At 46.6% G+C, this 14,945-nt stretch overlaps 1 long non-coding RNA gene across 1 annotated transcript in view; it reads left to right on the forward strand.

Annotated features, from left to right (window-relative positions):
• LOC147737234 (uncharacterized) overlaps positions 1–14,945 on the forward strand; it is a 42,735-nt gene that overhangs the window by 12,048 nt on the left and 15,742 nt on the right. The window contains exon 2 of the long non-coding RNA XR_015295872.1: positions 11,196–11,287. This is a non-coding gene — a long non-coding RNA (uncharacterized LOC147737234). The remainder of the gene's footprint in view (positions 1–11,195; positions 11,288–14,945) is intronic.

Genomic DNA, 14,945 nt, shown 5'->3' on the forward strand with positions numbered 1-14,945 from the left:
TCCAGTTGCCCTGAACTCCCGCATAGGTACCCTGTGGGTCAAGCCACGTATGTGTGATGGCGAAAGGTTGGGGTTTTTTAATCATGACTGCCACTCCCCTGGAGTCTGAAGTGTAACCCGCATGGACCAACATCCTATATTTGCCCCTAGCAACAAAGGAACACTGAGTACCCCCAAGATGCGTCTCTTTCAGAAAAATGATGTCGGGGTCAGTCTTTTTAATGTATGCGTTTACCAGCCCTCTCTTGATTTTTGACCCCAACCCATTGACATTCCACGTCAGTATGTTCAACCTCTTGCCAGCCACGTGTGATGCTTCTACGGTACCGGCCATGGAAGAGTGCAGTGACCATGTGTGACCCAACACTTACGGTTGGCAGTGTTGCGAAGACATAAATTGCTGAAGTGATTTTCTACCCGAGTCTTCAGTGTTCCCACCTGAGTCCCTCCCCGTACCCTGCCCCAACAAATTTGAAATACAAATAACTGTAATGCCCTCCCCCCTGCATCCCCACCAACTTGAGCATCTCCCTCCCCCACCCCACCTCCCTCCCCTTCCAGATGTGTCCTTACACAGGACATATCTTTCCCAAGGAGTAGGCCTGTCGCCCACCCGCCAACCCACCCTAGTAAACACCCAACAACCCTATCTACGTGTCAAGCAAAGCACAATAAAGTGGGCGTGTTAACTTGCGTGCTTCCTTTTGGCAGGCTGCCACTCCAGACCTCCCAGTCCTCCAAATGGACAATATTTCACCTAACTCCCCATGGCTCCAGACTCAGAACGTAGTTTGTGCAGCAGTCTCTCTTCCGTCAGGATTTGGAGTCTGGAATTTCAGATTCGGGGGCACTGTGCTGTCCTGATAGGTCATGTTCCATGACCCGTATCTCCTTCACCAGCGGATGGTCTGATTGTCCGTCATCCTCCTCTCCCTCTCCGCCGGATGAGTGGCTGTCCAGTGTCTCCTCCTCCTCGCCTTCCGACCGTGCAGTGGTGCGCAACGCCGCGTCTCTCGACCTGGATGCAGCTGCACCTCTTGGAGAAGCGGAGCGCCCTTTCCTTGCCTGTCCTGTACCGCGGCTTCTGTATGGCGTCGCTGGGGTTTGCCTCTTAGATCGCCTGGATTTCAGTCATTGAGGTTTCGTATGTTCCCAGTGTGTCGCATTTTTCCGTGACCTATCTAGCACATCACTCTCCCTGCTGTTGAGGATCGGATGCTCCTCCAGCCATTGCCAAGCGTCTTCCGGGTGTACGAAATAGAGTGTCCGCTCATTGAATATCACCTTAAGCTTCGCAGGGAACAGTAACATGTACGGAATTTTTAAGTCTCTGACTTTAGCCTTTACTGAGTCGAAGGATCGCCTCTGCTTTTGCACCTCCTGACTATAGTCCGGGAAGATCATAACATGCGAGTTTTCCAGACGAATCTCCCCCATCTTCCTCGCCTCCCTCAGTATCAAATCTCTGTCTGCAAAGTTAAAAAAACGTGCAATGATCGGACGCGGTTTTGCTCCCTCATGCGGTTTCGCGAGGAGTGCTTTGTGTGCCCTCTCTATTATGAAGCATGGTGAGAATTGCGCCAGGGGGAATGTTTCTCGTAGCCACGCATGAAGGAAGGATACCATGTCGTTCTTTTCAATTCCTTCTCTGAAGCCTACAAAGCGTAGGGTGTTGCGCCGGGCCCTATTTTCGGCGGCGTCCACCTTCCAGGTGAGCTGGCGATTCGTGGCCTGCAGTTCCGCCATGTCTCTTCGAAGAGTTGTGATCGAATCCTCGGCTTCCCCCACTCGAGCCTCCGCAGCGGTGACCCTGTCAGATAGATTGCGGAAGTCCTGTCGTAAGAGTGTCACTTACGAGCCCACCTCGCCGATTTTGACCTCCAGTGCCGCCCTGGACTCCTGAATGTCTGTGCGGGAGGCCTGAATTGCCGCCATCAGTAGCTCAGTGTCTGAACGCGTGTTCGAGGGCGCGGGTTGACCTTCAACCCCTGGCGCGGTGCCGCAAAGTTGTCCATCGGGCCATGTTTGGGTCCTTTCGGCAGAGTCTCCTTTTTCCCCATGGTTCTTTGGGTTGTCAGCGTCCGGGCACCCCGCCGGCCGGTCTCTTCCCACCGCCGGGTGTTGTGAGTTTCCCCCAGGTGCTCTCCCACTGCCTGCGGCCTCCTCAGCCTTGTTCCTCCGCCGCTACCCGGCTGGGCGTCTTTCAGTGTGGCCCTCTCGCTGTTCCTCAATTTCCCCTCGCAGGGTCCCGGGTGTCCTGCTTATCTCTGCACCAGCTGTGGCCCCGTCCGAGCCACTCACCCTCTCAACGGCTCCTGCTGTTTTGCCTCGGGCGTGTCATGCTTCATCATCGGGGTCATCGTACCCCTCTACGGGGTACGGCGTGCTGCGACCTACGGAGACGTGGGAGCACTTGTTAGACTATGTGTGGTGTTGGTGAGGGGGTATTCTGAATAAATGTGAGTGTATTGTGGGGTTTGGGAAATAGTGATAGTTAAAAAGAACCTGGCTAGTGGGGTGACTAAAAATTATTTAATAAGCCCCCGGGCTGGTGCTGTTAAAAATGAGGGTGGGAGGTCACTACGCTGACAATGTGTGTTACCTTCTTTTTGTGTGTGTCAACATGTTTCGGTGCCAGAAGCACCTTCTTCAGAACGGGGTGCACAAATCACCACCTTACTCACGTTTCTCTAACTAATACCAGAATTTTCTAATAAAAGTGAGGAAAAATTACAGTGCAGGTAAAAGTAATGTACCTAAAAAAAAGACGTTGTCTATTGATCAACCTGTAAAGGAAAGAAGACAAAACATTTTTTTGGGGTGGTCTCCCTCTCCATATCCATAGCTAAAATATCCAGTGGTTACAGGTGACATACTATAGCTGTATTCCAGTGCTTATAGTGGGATAAAAATATTTTACCAAAAACACACTAGACTCACTGACACACAACATAGAGCACACACACTTAATGAGGACATTTTTGATCAGATGTTTTCAAATCATTTCCTGGTCGTAGCACTATTGTTGGTAAAGAGGGAAAGGACAAAGTTTGTGTTATATCCCTGTAAAGTGAGGAGGAAAAATGTCAATTTCATGCCATTACATATTTAAAACATACTGTTTTGGAGTTGTAGATAAACCTCATGAGCCAAAACGTCAGGATCTGGTGTGCTAACTAGCACCTGTTTGAGAAAGAAAGGCATATTCAGGTCTTGGTTTAACTTACATTCATGTAGTGGTGGCAGTGCTCACAATCATCAGACCTTTCTACTCACGATTTCTACGAGGAAATACCTCCTGATCGATCCCTACGTGGCTCCGGTGATAATGCCAGAAGTAATTTTGAAACTGGGGTTTTATACCTTTTCCCGGGTTGGAGTTAATTGCATGACTAAGGTTTCCTTATGGCCATATATGGTCATTGTCGGTTTTAGTTAGTTAATTGTTGAGGAAATGTTGTGCCCATTGTTATTTCTCCATTTTCCCATGATATGCCCCTTCGATGCCACCGCCAGGTTTCCAGGCCACTGAGAGTTTCTTCATCCTTTTCTGCAGTAGAATTAACCATTTCCAGCGCAGGGAAAGGTCCGATTTGAGTTTGTGAATGCTCATATACTCGCAAGCTGGTGGCCATTCACAAACTGAGAAGGCAAGCCACGCGTGCGCTGCATTTACGATTGTGCAATTCTACGCATGCCTGGTTAAGAATTACCTGGCGGGTTTCATTTTATTTTATTGGCTAAGAGGTGTTTGAACTGGAAACACAGTAGCAGGGGACAGACCCAATGAGGTGTCCAGTTTCTATTTGGCACCACTTCCCCCTTGACTAGTTTTATTTATTAACATTATAAGAAGAGCTACTGAGTCCTAAAGACTTCCGGGAACCCGCAGGTGTGATCCCTGAGATTATGATTGGACAAAGTGCCCAACCTTCTTTCAAGTTAAAACTCTCTGCGCTTACATGCGATAAACGTGTTTCCCATTGTATCTCTGCCCAAGAGAGTGGTGGTGACGCGACTTTCTTATTTTACGTACATGTATCATGACGTGCATTGATGTCGTATTTTCCAATGTTAACAGTGCGTTGTTGAACCGCCTGTTCGCTGGAGGGCCTGCTCCTGTGCTCACTCCTTTGTGATCTGGAGGTTTCTAGCCTGTATTCAGTTGAATGTAGGCGCTGGCTACACCTCTTTAGTCTCCAGCCAGCCTTGGGCATCTGGTGGTTTTGTGAAAAATAGCATGGCTTCAGAGTCCACCAGGAGCAATGTAGCCATGTACATAAGAGAACATTCCAGGCCAGTTTGACCAGCAAGAATGAACCTCTCAGTCTCTGTGCTTCTGTAGTGTAGTCTGGATAGATGGTCACTCAGCCTTGGGCAATTTGCCTGGGGCCCATGGACCTGGCGACATGCATAATGTAGTCGCGGTCCTGGTAGTTAAAGAGATGCAAAATGAATCTGTGGATTGTGGCACGCTCTTGTAGATGAAACCTAATGTATAAAGCATCCGCGCAGCACACACAGGCGACACACAAGGCACACTACAAAAAGACTCCTCACCAGGTTAGGTGGAAAACAGTATGTGTATTGTCGAATGAACACATCAGAAGGGAATCACAGGTGCAGATAAACTGTGCCAGCTGGCACTAGGTAATAATTCACATGTGACTATTTACTAGGCAGGGCCAATCAGATAAGTCTAAGGAATAGATGTAGAGTCCATCAGCTTTAGCCTTAGGGGAAAAACATTATCAGCATAACACCTCAGCATTATCATAAGTCCATTATGCCTATCCTTAGCAACATTGCCATAAACATAAAGCATTATCAATCGGCATACACCTGTGGGCATAAACATGTGAACGTTAGGGGCATATTATGCACAACGACCATCAGTGCAAGGGCCTCCACACATTTGCATAAATCATGAGGCTCCTCCCTAGGCGTAAATGCACACTAATCGCATGGGACCTACACACAAGGTCTAGAAGGAAGACATCCCTGCATCATCATATCACCACCAAAGTATGAGCATGGGAACATATGGGCAAGGAATCAGCACTGGACGCCTACATCACATTATTTAAGTGCAACGTAAATGAGGCATAAACACATTAGTGCACATGCTCAAAACAGCCCAGATCAAAGGTGTTCAGGAGAATATAAATGTGAAATTTAAGCAAAGTGTGGAACCAAAGTGCGGTAGCTTAAAGTTTTCCGTTTGTGATAAAAAAGAAAATCAAACTGCCCAGAGCTGAAGCGATCCGAACTTGTCATTATGGGGATAAAGTAAACTAAAGAAACTAACCACGTAGTCTCTTACAGTTCCATTACGAACCGGCTAAATCAATGTGTCTGTATGCACTGGCATGCAGGACAGTTAGTTTCACGGCTGTATTTCCAACGTAATTAACCCCTTCAATGCTGTCATGCATCACGGGGCTCGTGTGCTGATGACGGCTGGGGGCCGTCATAAACACGCCCACTTCGAAAAACACCGCACAGGCGCAGAATCGCGGCCACGCCCAAGGGGTTAAAGGAAGTAGAAAAGGGACTAACCGGAAGCCGTACCCAAATGTAGACTTCTGTGACCGCAATCTAAAAAAGACAACGGCCAAAGCGAAGGTGCTCAAGACCGTGTAGTCGCTTATCGTTAATTTACAAAGCGGCATGTTTGGAGTGACCATGCACGGTTGAAGACGAGTCAGTGAGTTTTGTGCTCTACCATATTTACTTTCTGGGGTGATTTGCGGGATCTCTGGCAGTGCTGACCTTATTTCCAGTTGTCTTTGTAAGTCGCTTAGTGTTTCCATTGGTTGCTGTGTCTCTGTAAGTGACCCATGTCGCTTTGTGATGGGTCTGAAGTGTTCTTTTTGCTTAGCGATGGTAGATGCAGTGTTAGCTAGATTGACTTTTTAGGTCTCGCCTGTCAATGAGCATGCGCATTGAGCTTGCGAGACTATAGGGGCTTAAAAAGAGTTTAACTAGACTGGCGATTTGATGCAGTGCATGTGCGCTTTTAGCTCAATGCGCAAGCGCAATGAGTTAAAATGCGCGTGCACAGCATCAAATCGCCAGCCATCTGTTGCCCAGCTTGGTGCCGCCAGCAGCTCTTCCCACTCCACCCCATGCTGCATCAAAGGCTTTCACGGCCGGCCGGCCGTGCTTTCAGTTTCACGGCCGCCAGGCCGTGTCTCCTTTTCTGTTGTCCAGCTGGGTGCCGCCAGCAGCTCTTCCCGCTTCGCCCCCTGCTGCATCAAAGGCTTTTACGGCCGACCGGCCGTGCTTTCAGTTTCACTGCCGCCAGGCCGTGTCTCCTTATTTTTTAACTTGTTTTTTTTAATTGCCTACACCCAGTGACTGAAACACTTTTAATGTTGGGCCAGGCTACATATTTTCCCAAGTTTACTGACAACGTGGCCTCTGTTTACAGTAGATGCTTGGCCACAGTTACTTCCAACACTTTGCACTGACACTTCTTGGGTTGCCTTGTCCTACAGCTAAATTCGAACTGTTCTGAACTAGAGTCTCATAATTTTCACAATTTTGCAGTAAAACGATCAAAGAGGTACTAACTTAATTTCGACATCATTATTGAAGTGCAGTTTATCTTGTCTTCCTCAGTACTTCGTACATCTCTCTAGAGATGTGGCCTAACGGCCAGAGCTGCCATCTAAGTCACGTAAATACAAAACATGTTGCATTACAAATGCTATAGGTGTCACATTCGCGAAAGTTATAACTATTGGCATTGTAAATGACAAAGCTATCAATTTAGCTATTTTAAAAACCAACACATAAATAAAATATTTGTCATTTACAAGACCAATAGCTCCAACTTTTCTAATGCGAGACCTATTGCATTTCTAATGCTTGTTTAATACTGATTATCTGTTCTAGAACCGCCGGTAGGGAGCTCAGTTTGTTGATTATAGGGTCACAGGCATAGGATCCTTGTAATGATGAGTCCATGGATTGAACTCTCGTTCTTAGACTGGAGTCAATGGATTGAACTCCCAATGTCTCATACCGGGATACTACGTCCTGAGGAGTGACCGGTAACAGGGGAGGGGAGGAGGCATTGCCATTATTTTAAAAGAGGGTTGTAAATGTCACATCGTCTCCAACATCCTACCGGATTGTGAAAAATGTTCTTTCTCCATCACGCTTTCCCTCACCCACACCTTTTCGAGTATTCTGATTTTCCACCTCCCTTGACCCCATGGACAATTGTTCAAAGTTTTACCACAAATTGTCTCCAACATGGCAAGCTCCCCCTCCAATTTCACTGTACTAGGGGATCTCAACTTGCATTTTGACGATCCCTCGGACCCAGTAGTGACTGAACTAATCCAGAATCTCCAAGGTATCCAGATGAAGCAAAGTGTTACTAACCCCACCCATGAAAAAGGGCACCTCCTAGACCCCATTTTTTCCAATTGTAAGGAACTCTCAGTAGGAGACCCGGTCCCAGTGCCATGGTCTGACGACTTTTTGGTCCCTTTCTCCCGGGGTCTGCTGAAACCCGCTCTTACCACCGGCACGACCAGTAGCTGGAAATGCTCTTTGTCCAACCTTCCGTTGAACTCTTGGAATTCAGCTCTGGAAAACTCCATACCTTCTTTAGATTCCTGTCCCGAATAACAAATTTAACCATTGGATCGATTCCTCCCTGGACCTAGTCATAACTAGGAAACACATTCATAAAAAACTAGGAATAACCCCGCTCCGTGGAACTTCCCCAAGCTGCATGAGTACAAACAAACCTGAAAAAGACTTGAGAGGAAATGGAGAAGAAACTACGATGCAACAGGTAAACTGAAATACAGGGACTCCATAAAAATGTATCAAACCAAAGTGAAGGATGCACAAGCATCCTACTATGAGGAAAGAATTAACTCTGTTTCAAACTCCTCACACAAATTTTTTTTAATTGCTAAGCATCTCCTAAAGCTACCGATGAGGGATGCCCCCCTTGAGGGCTCGCACGCATGGTGTGATGCTCTTTCAGAGTTCTTCTCCTATAAAATCAAGGATATCTACAATTTCTTTCCCCCTCCGGTCTCCACTATTAATCCGCTTTCCATGGAGAACTCCGTGCCCGATGAGCATGCTCTCAAGGAAATTCCCTTTATGGTTATGGACACCCTATTGAACATCTGTGCCTTAGTAAAATCCATCTCTCCCTGTGACCGGGCAGCCCCTCAATTCCTAAGCAAGGCTGAGGAAGTAGTCCTCCCGGTGTTACTAAAGATGATTAACTCCTCCATTTTGACCGGACTAGTACCGCCACTTTGGAAACACGCCCTGGTGAAGGCGCTACTGAAGAAACCCAACGCTGACCGCGACGTCCTTGGGAATTACCGCCCTACTTCCCTCCTTCCTGGGTTCAGTAAAATGCTAGAAAAGCATGTTGATTCAGCTATTTCCACCTTCTTCGAATCTCACAACATACTTCACTCCTTGCAAACCGTGTTCTGCCGCCAACATGGGACTGAAACCGCGCTACTGGCTCTGTTGAAAAGCCCAAAATGATTATCGACAAAGGGTAATCGACAGCTATCATCCTTTTGGACCTCAGCGCCGCTTTTGACACTGTTAACTATGACATCCTGATCCATAGACTGAGGAATGTAGGACTATCAGGCAGTGTTATCACCTGGCTGCAATCTCTTCTCGAGAATAGAACCTTCCAAGCCTTTGAAGGGGGTAACATTTCAAACCGGATCCCACTTGACTGCAGTGTTCCTCAGGGCTAGTTTCTGAGCTTGATGCTGTTTAATATCTATATGAGCTTCCTGGCAAAGATTGTTGTCCCTTTTGGGATAGAAATTGTCACCTACGACGATGACACCCAATTAGTTGTGGCCTTAAATCATCCAGAAAACTCCTGCCTGGAGAGAGTTCCCAAATAGATGGAACCCTCCTTCCTTAAATTGGATGGAAATAAAACGGAGCTTATGCTGCTGGGTAAGTCACCCACATTTGATATCGGTTTAGCATGGCCAAACTGTCTCGGCTCTCCACCCACGCCCAAAAATCAGATCAAAAGTCCCGACATGTGGCTAGATCGGTCACTGACAATTTATTATCAGGCGACGAAACTGGCCGCATCCTGCTATGGCATCCTACAGATGCTCCTTAAAGTCTTCCCGCTCCTCCCCCTCTCAGCAAGGAAACTCATGGTCCAGGTCTTGATCCTCTCCCGCCTCGACTACAAAAATGTATCTAGGAGTTCCAGGGGTGACAACAAACAAACTGCAAGTTATTCAGAACTGTGCAGCACACATGCTTCTTAAGATCTGCAACAGCCACTCTGCAAGACCTGCCCTGAAAACCTTGCACTGGCTCCTGTTTGTGGAAAGAATAACATTCAAGCCCCAATGTATTGCTCATAAATCTTTCTGGAAAAAAGGCCCCCCATCCTCCGATCCATCATCTCCCCCTACTGTCCTAACAGATGCCTCTGATTATCCATTCTCTACCTAGCTTCTCCCCCCCGCCCCCCCGGGGCCCCCAGTTACGTTCAGAACCCAACCCCCTTTCCTTCTGTAAACGTCTGAAAACATGGTTATTCCAAAAAACCACCGACTAAGCTGGTGTGGCCTGCCATAAATCTCTGCTAGCACAAGGACGCCTTCTGGTAGCCATGCGCTCTATAAATATCCTTAACATAACATAACGTTATTTTATAGAGGTGGGCGAGCCAGTGAAGGACGCCTGGCTTTAGCTCTGCTTGGAGTTTACTCGGATCCTCGGGCCAAAGCAAGCCAAGCCACTTGTCTGCCTCAGGAGGCCTTCTTTAGGGTTGACTGATATATATTAAAAATAGTGTTTGACTTTACCACACATGGTGAAGGCAGAGTCGAGATCAAGCAGTTTACCCTCTTCTGCAGTCTGCATTGGCCGTCCTCCTGTGAGTAGTTTACTTGGGCTACTCAGGGTGGCATAAACAGTGCTTCAGGCCCTGGTGACTACTTTAACACCCATGCCCTGGGTACCATTGATACCATGTACTAGGGACTTCTAAGGGTGTTAAAGTCATTGCCAATTGGGGATGCCAATTCACATATAGCAATTTCAGCCTGCTCCAGTGCACTTTGAGTCCTAACCAGCAGTATCTGGAGCAAAAAGATTGGGGGTAACCATCCCAAAACGGTACTTTCCTCCAGGTGATGATGACTTAGGCTGACTTGGGGCCTGCGTCCTGTGAGTCCTCTCTATATTAAAGCACGGGTATAGCTCTCTGTCTGGAATCCATGTTTTAAACTAGTCTCCCCGGTTTGTGTTCTCGACTCATAGTGGGAGGCAAGATGCTGGAGAATTGGATTTGACTATGTTATGCCCTGTTGCGTCATTAATGTAACTTGTCTCTGTTTCCCAAATTTTGGTCCAGTTCATTGTGTACCTGGAAAACGCTTTAAAATCTGATATGGTGAACATCGGTGCTGACAACAAACGTTCTGGAGAGCCTAAAGTCAGGAGTATGTCGTCTGCTTACAGCATAATTTCCAGGTTGCCGGCTTTGGTTTCAGTTCCCCAAATGCCTTCTGAGCAGTATAGGGTGAATGTGAGGGTCTCTGGGGCTATCAGGAAGAGTATGTGTGAAAGGGGACGGCCTTGCTTCATGCCGCGTTTAATGAGCTTCTTTCTCTTCCTTTTGCTCTTCTCCACTTCTTTTCTTGTCTGTCATCTGTTTGTTCTAATCTAAGTGTGCACTTCACATTATGTGTTGTATGCATGCTCAGAATTCCTAAGTGTAAAGATTCAGAAGGTCTCAATTATTATGCATTTCATCCCTTGCTTTATTAGCATCCAAGTTAAACACAGTTACAAAAAGACTGCACTTCCCAGATCCCATTGGAATACATGACTACGGAAAACTGAACTTGGTGCACCGTCATGGCACACTCGTTGTAAATCCTCCCGTGCATGCGGCAATTCCTCTTCTCTGATAATGCACATTGAAAACAAGGTGCATAAGCTTTTCTGTTATCAGTTTATATAGGTTCTAAATTGAGGTGTTTTTTCAGTGTTTTGCAAACGTTTAAAACATTTTTGCTTTGTAAAAATTCACAAGGCTGGTGTTTTTCCAAAGAAAGTTGAGTTTATTTCCTTCTCTTGCTTGTCCCTAGTGCCATTACCAATATCCATCTATCTTCCCCTAACTCTCTTTTTTTAATTTGCTCTTTCAGGTAATGTTTCATTGATTTGCTCACCTCCAAACCTGTCTCATTTCCCATTGATCGCTTTCCAGCAGTCTAGTCCCAGGACGTGCAGGATGGAGGTATGTTTGCATCTCATTATCTCATAAATATTTGATTGCAGCTGGTGAAAGTTTTTTTATTTTTTATTCTTTTAAAACATCAACAAGAGGAAACTCAATTAGGGATACAGGTTGCAGGCAGCATCAATGACATAATATATGTGACATATGTAAACACATCATGGTTCGGCAGCATTGCCATTTACATCAGTGTCGGAGCAAGATCTACTAAGGTAAAGGTTGATCACAAGGCGAGGAGGACGGGGAGGACTATAAAACATGCCAATCCTAATCGCAGACAGCGCATCACTAAAAAAATTAAATATAAGGAAGCAGGTGTAAGGGGGAGACTGCATCGAACACATAAGGGGAGATCAACATGATGTCTAATCCATGCCATATGCCGGCGTGGCTCCCGTCCTCAGGGGAACGCCGATTGCATGGACAGGAGGATATACATCATACTTTGGTACAATTGTACAGAAGTTATGCATTCATAAGGTCCCGGCCATAGTTCCTTCATGGTGGTCGAAAATCGTTTTTGGTTTCTATGCTAAGGATATCCATATTCCCCCCCATCCACTACCTACTCCTCTAGTGAATAGCATGTGTAGTGTGTTGGCCGCTGCTCGTGCACATTGCAGGAGAGTATGCAGCTGCCTCTTAGCACAGATGTTGCTTTACAAGAAATTTCAATTTGGCGCTTCAAAAGTACCTATGCACGGTCTGTAAACTGGTGTAAGTGTTTACCCCCCTTAGCTTTAGGGCGAAGGCCTAGCAGGCAGGATTCAGGAGTAGGTGACCGTGTATGGTCTGCGAGTTCCGATATGGTGGCTGTAACCTCAAGCCATGACATCTGTAGTGATGGGCACCCCCACACCATATGTTAGAAGCCGGCGTCACCCAGTTTACCGCGCAGCACTTTGGTGTCGAGTCAGGAAACATGCGCTGGATACGGTGAGGGGAGAGAACTGTGATGTGTGTAGTTAAATTATGTGAATTGGAATCGAGGATTCAAGTAACCCTTCGCTAACATGTTGTAGCGCCCGCAGGCATGACTTGAGCGGTTGCAAGAGCACGGTGTTCATCTAGCCAATGCAGTCCCCATGTGCAGCTGAGGTGGGGTGCTCGGTGCTGTCTTATTGGAAGCCAGCGTCCTACTACCCAGTTCTTTATCTCAAAATACTACATAGCTATAAATGTATCATTTCTGTCTGATCTGGGCCTGCATCGCTCTACCTGTCATAGAGGAGAAACTGCTGAGGAATTAGCACACATGCTGCTAGTTTCAGGCCCTTTGATCACAATGCAGTAACAATCCACTATACAGCTGCCTCACCTATCACTCGTTGACTCTGTGCCTGCCTTGGACCGATAGGGAGCTCAGCTGCTTTTAGGTTAGGTTTGTGCTGTACAAACACCACATGCATAGCACCTTTTTCAAAGGAAGAACGGTTTGGTGCCATTAAGCTGTGCTGCTGGATGAAGCAGCTGATATAATAAAGACCCTTGTGGCATGCAGCACGCTTTGTATCATTTGCTGGTGTGTTTCACACTGAGAATTCTTTTTATTTTACATTGTGGAGCTGAGCCTTGGGCATTTTGTGTATTTGTAAAGCAGTTCTAAGCATGTGGGCCTTTGCAAAAGCTGGGTATGGACTGTGTACTTGCCGGGAATGTGTGAGAGTCGCAGAAGGCATTTATTAGGTGTTATGTGCAGCGTGCACTGTTGGGGAGCATTCTCCATCTTGTGGAAAGAATGAGCGCACCTCAGTATTGTTCCATTAAATGTGGCCACACTGGTTGTGCAGGCGATGATGAAAAGCATGAGTAGGAGGAGAGATCCATGAAAAGTCTTGGGAAATACATGGCTTGAAAATCTTGTTCACAGGCCTCCGGCTGGAAAAGGAATGTTGATAGCAGGGCAATGCATGTGTGGAGCAGGTGAATAAATGTAAGAACCGGGCCTACCTTTATGGATGAAAGAGTGGAGGGCAGCCGAGGTGTAGGACTTCTGGACAGAGCCATTTGACTAAAGAGATGTTTTTAAGAGAGTGTTTCACGTGCTGGGCACGGTCCGGGAGTGAAAGAATGTTAACAGGCTTTGGCGCACCTTCCATGCACTCGCTACACAGATGCACCCCAGTGTTCAACTAGTAGACAGCAAAGCTGGTGTGCTATGTCACAAAGCTCTAAAGTTAGAAGTGGGACAACTCAACAACAGACTAGCTCAGCTCAGTCTCCTAGTCCAGCCGGTGATCTCCCACTCCTGTGGATAATACTGGCCAACTAAAAAAGCTAAAAAAGAACTTGCAGCAGTTTACTGACATAATGAAGGGTATCATACTGTTTTGGGGTCCGATGTTCAATTCCCGCAATATCCGACGCCTGACTAGAATAGATGAGGGAGTCTTTAACACCACCGCAGGTATACTGACTAATATTACAGTTGAGCTCCAAGCTACGAGACGTGTCTTGCTTCAAAATCGGATGGTTTTAGATTTTATCTTAGCTGACAGGGGTGGAGCCTGCCATGTCATCGTCAGCAGCAGCTGCTGCGTGTACATACATGTCAGTGCCCCGACTGTAAAATCTGCAATGCAGAAATTGTATAGACTGGCTTCAAAATTCACGGAGACAATGGTACCTGTTCCCTCTCGGGATGGCTCTGGGGAATATTGACATTATGGGGTTGGAAAATACTCCTTTTCCTGATAGCTATTGCAGGGTTTCTTTTCACATGCTGTCTATGCATAAATTGCCACCCAGCTTGCTGCACGTATTGTATAAGCAGACTCATTCCCAGTGTCTCACTACCAAAAAGTAATAATAAGCACACTCTCATGATGATGCAAGAAATACAGTCAATAATGTTAATCGACGAGGGAGTCTTCGAATATTGATTACAATTTATGATGTTTGCATTTGCTTTCTTTTCACATTGACTATGGAGAGATAACTATATCCTTTTCCCCTTATCATTGTAAAGACCCTACCGGATAGCCAAATAAAGCTAATTAGCATATAATGCTAAAAGGAGGGTCTGTTAGTCTGAAAAATCCCTTGCTATCCTTGAACTGTGCTATATTAGATTAGCATTATATGGCTAAGTTAGTTGCCGCTGCCACGTTTGTATGCAACCCGTTGAGTTATCCCCGTAATGTGCAAGTCTCAGTTAGCTAGTGTGACTCCATTTTGTATTTTGTAATCCTTATTTAGACTGCATAGGCTGCACCAGCATTAGGCCCATGTATCCAGAATTGCTTGCCTCCGCTGACACAGTATTTCACTGTTATTTTCTTTTATGACCAAGGATGTTTCTCGACTTGCTAATGAATAAGGTGCTCTCCCTTCAAATACCAAACTGAGCGTGTAGCTCTGCTCCCACGTTTAGAGACGCTGAGGCCCAGCACGATAACCGTGAGTTGCCGATAAGGTGTACCCATCTCGCAAGTAGTAGCGCATCTCTCTGTGCCCCCATTGTTCGGGTCCAGCTCGAGCCAGTACATTTCCATGGTGGGCGGGGTTGGAGATGGCTGGGAAGCTTCTTTACCTACTGTAACCAGTTTGGAAGGCAGTCCACTCAGCAACCATCTTAGAGTTCAGGTCTGACCGGATCTCTCTCTGCCGAGGACTGATAATAAATCCTGTTTATATTCTCTAATGTGTGACCGACTCT

The sequence above is a fragment of the Lissotriton vulgaris genome, chromosome 1_1, assembly GCF_964263255.1.
Source record: "Lissotriton vulgaris chromosome 1_1, aLisVul1.2, whole genome shotgun sequence".
In the NCBI taxonomy this organism is placed as follows: domain Eukaryota; kingdom Metazoa; phylum Chordata; class Amphibia; order Caudata; family Salamandridae; genus Lissotriton; species Lissotriton vulgaris.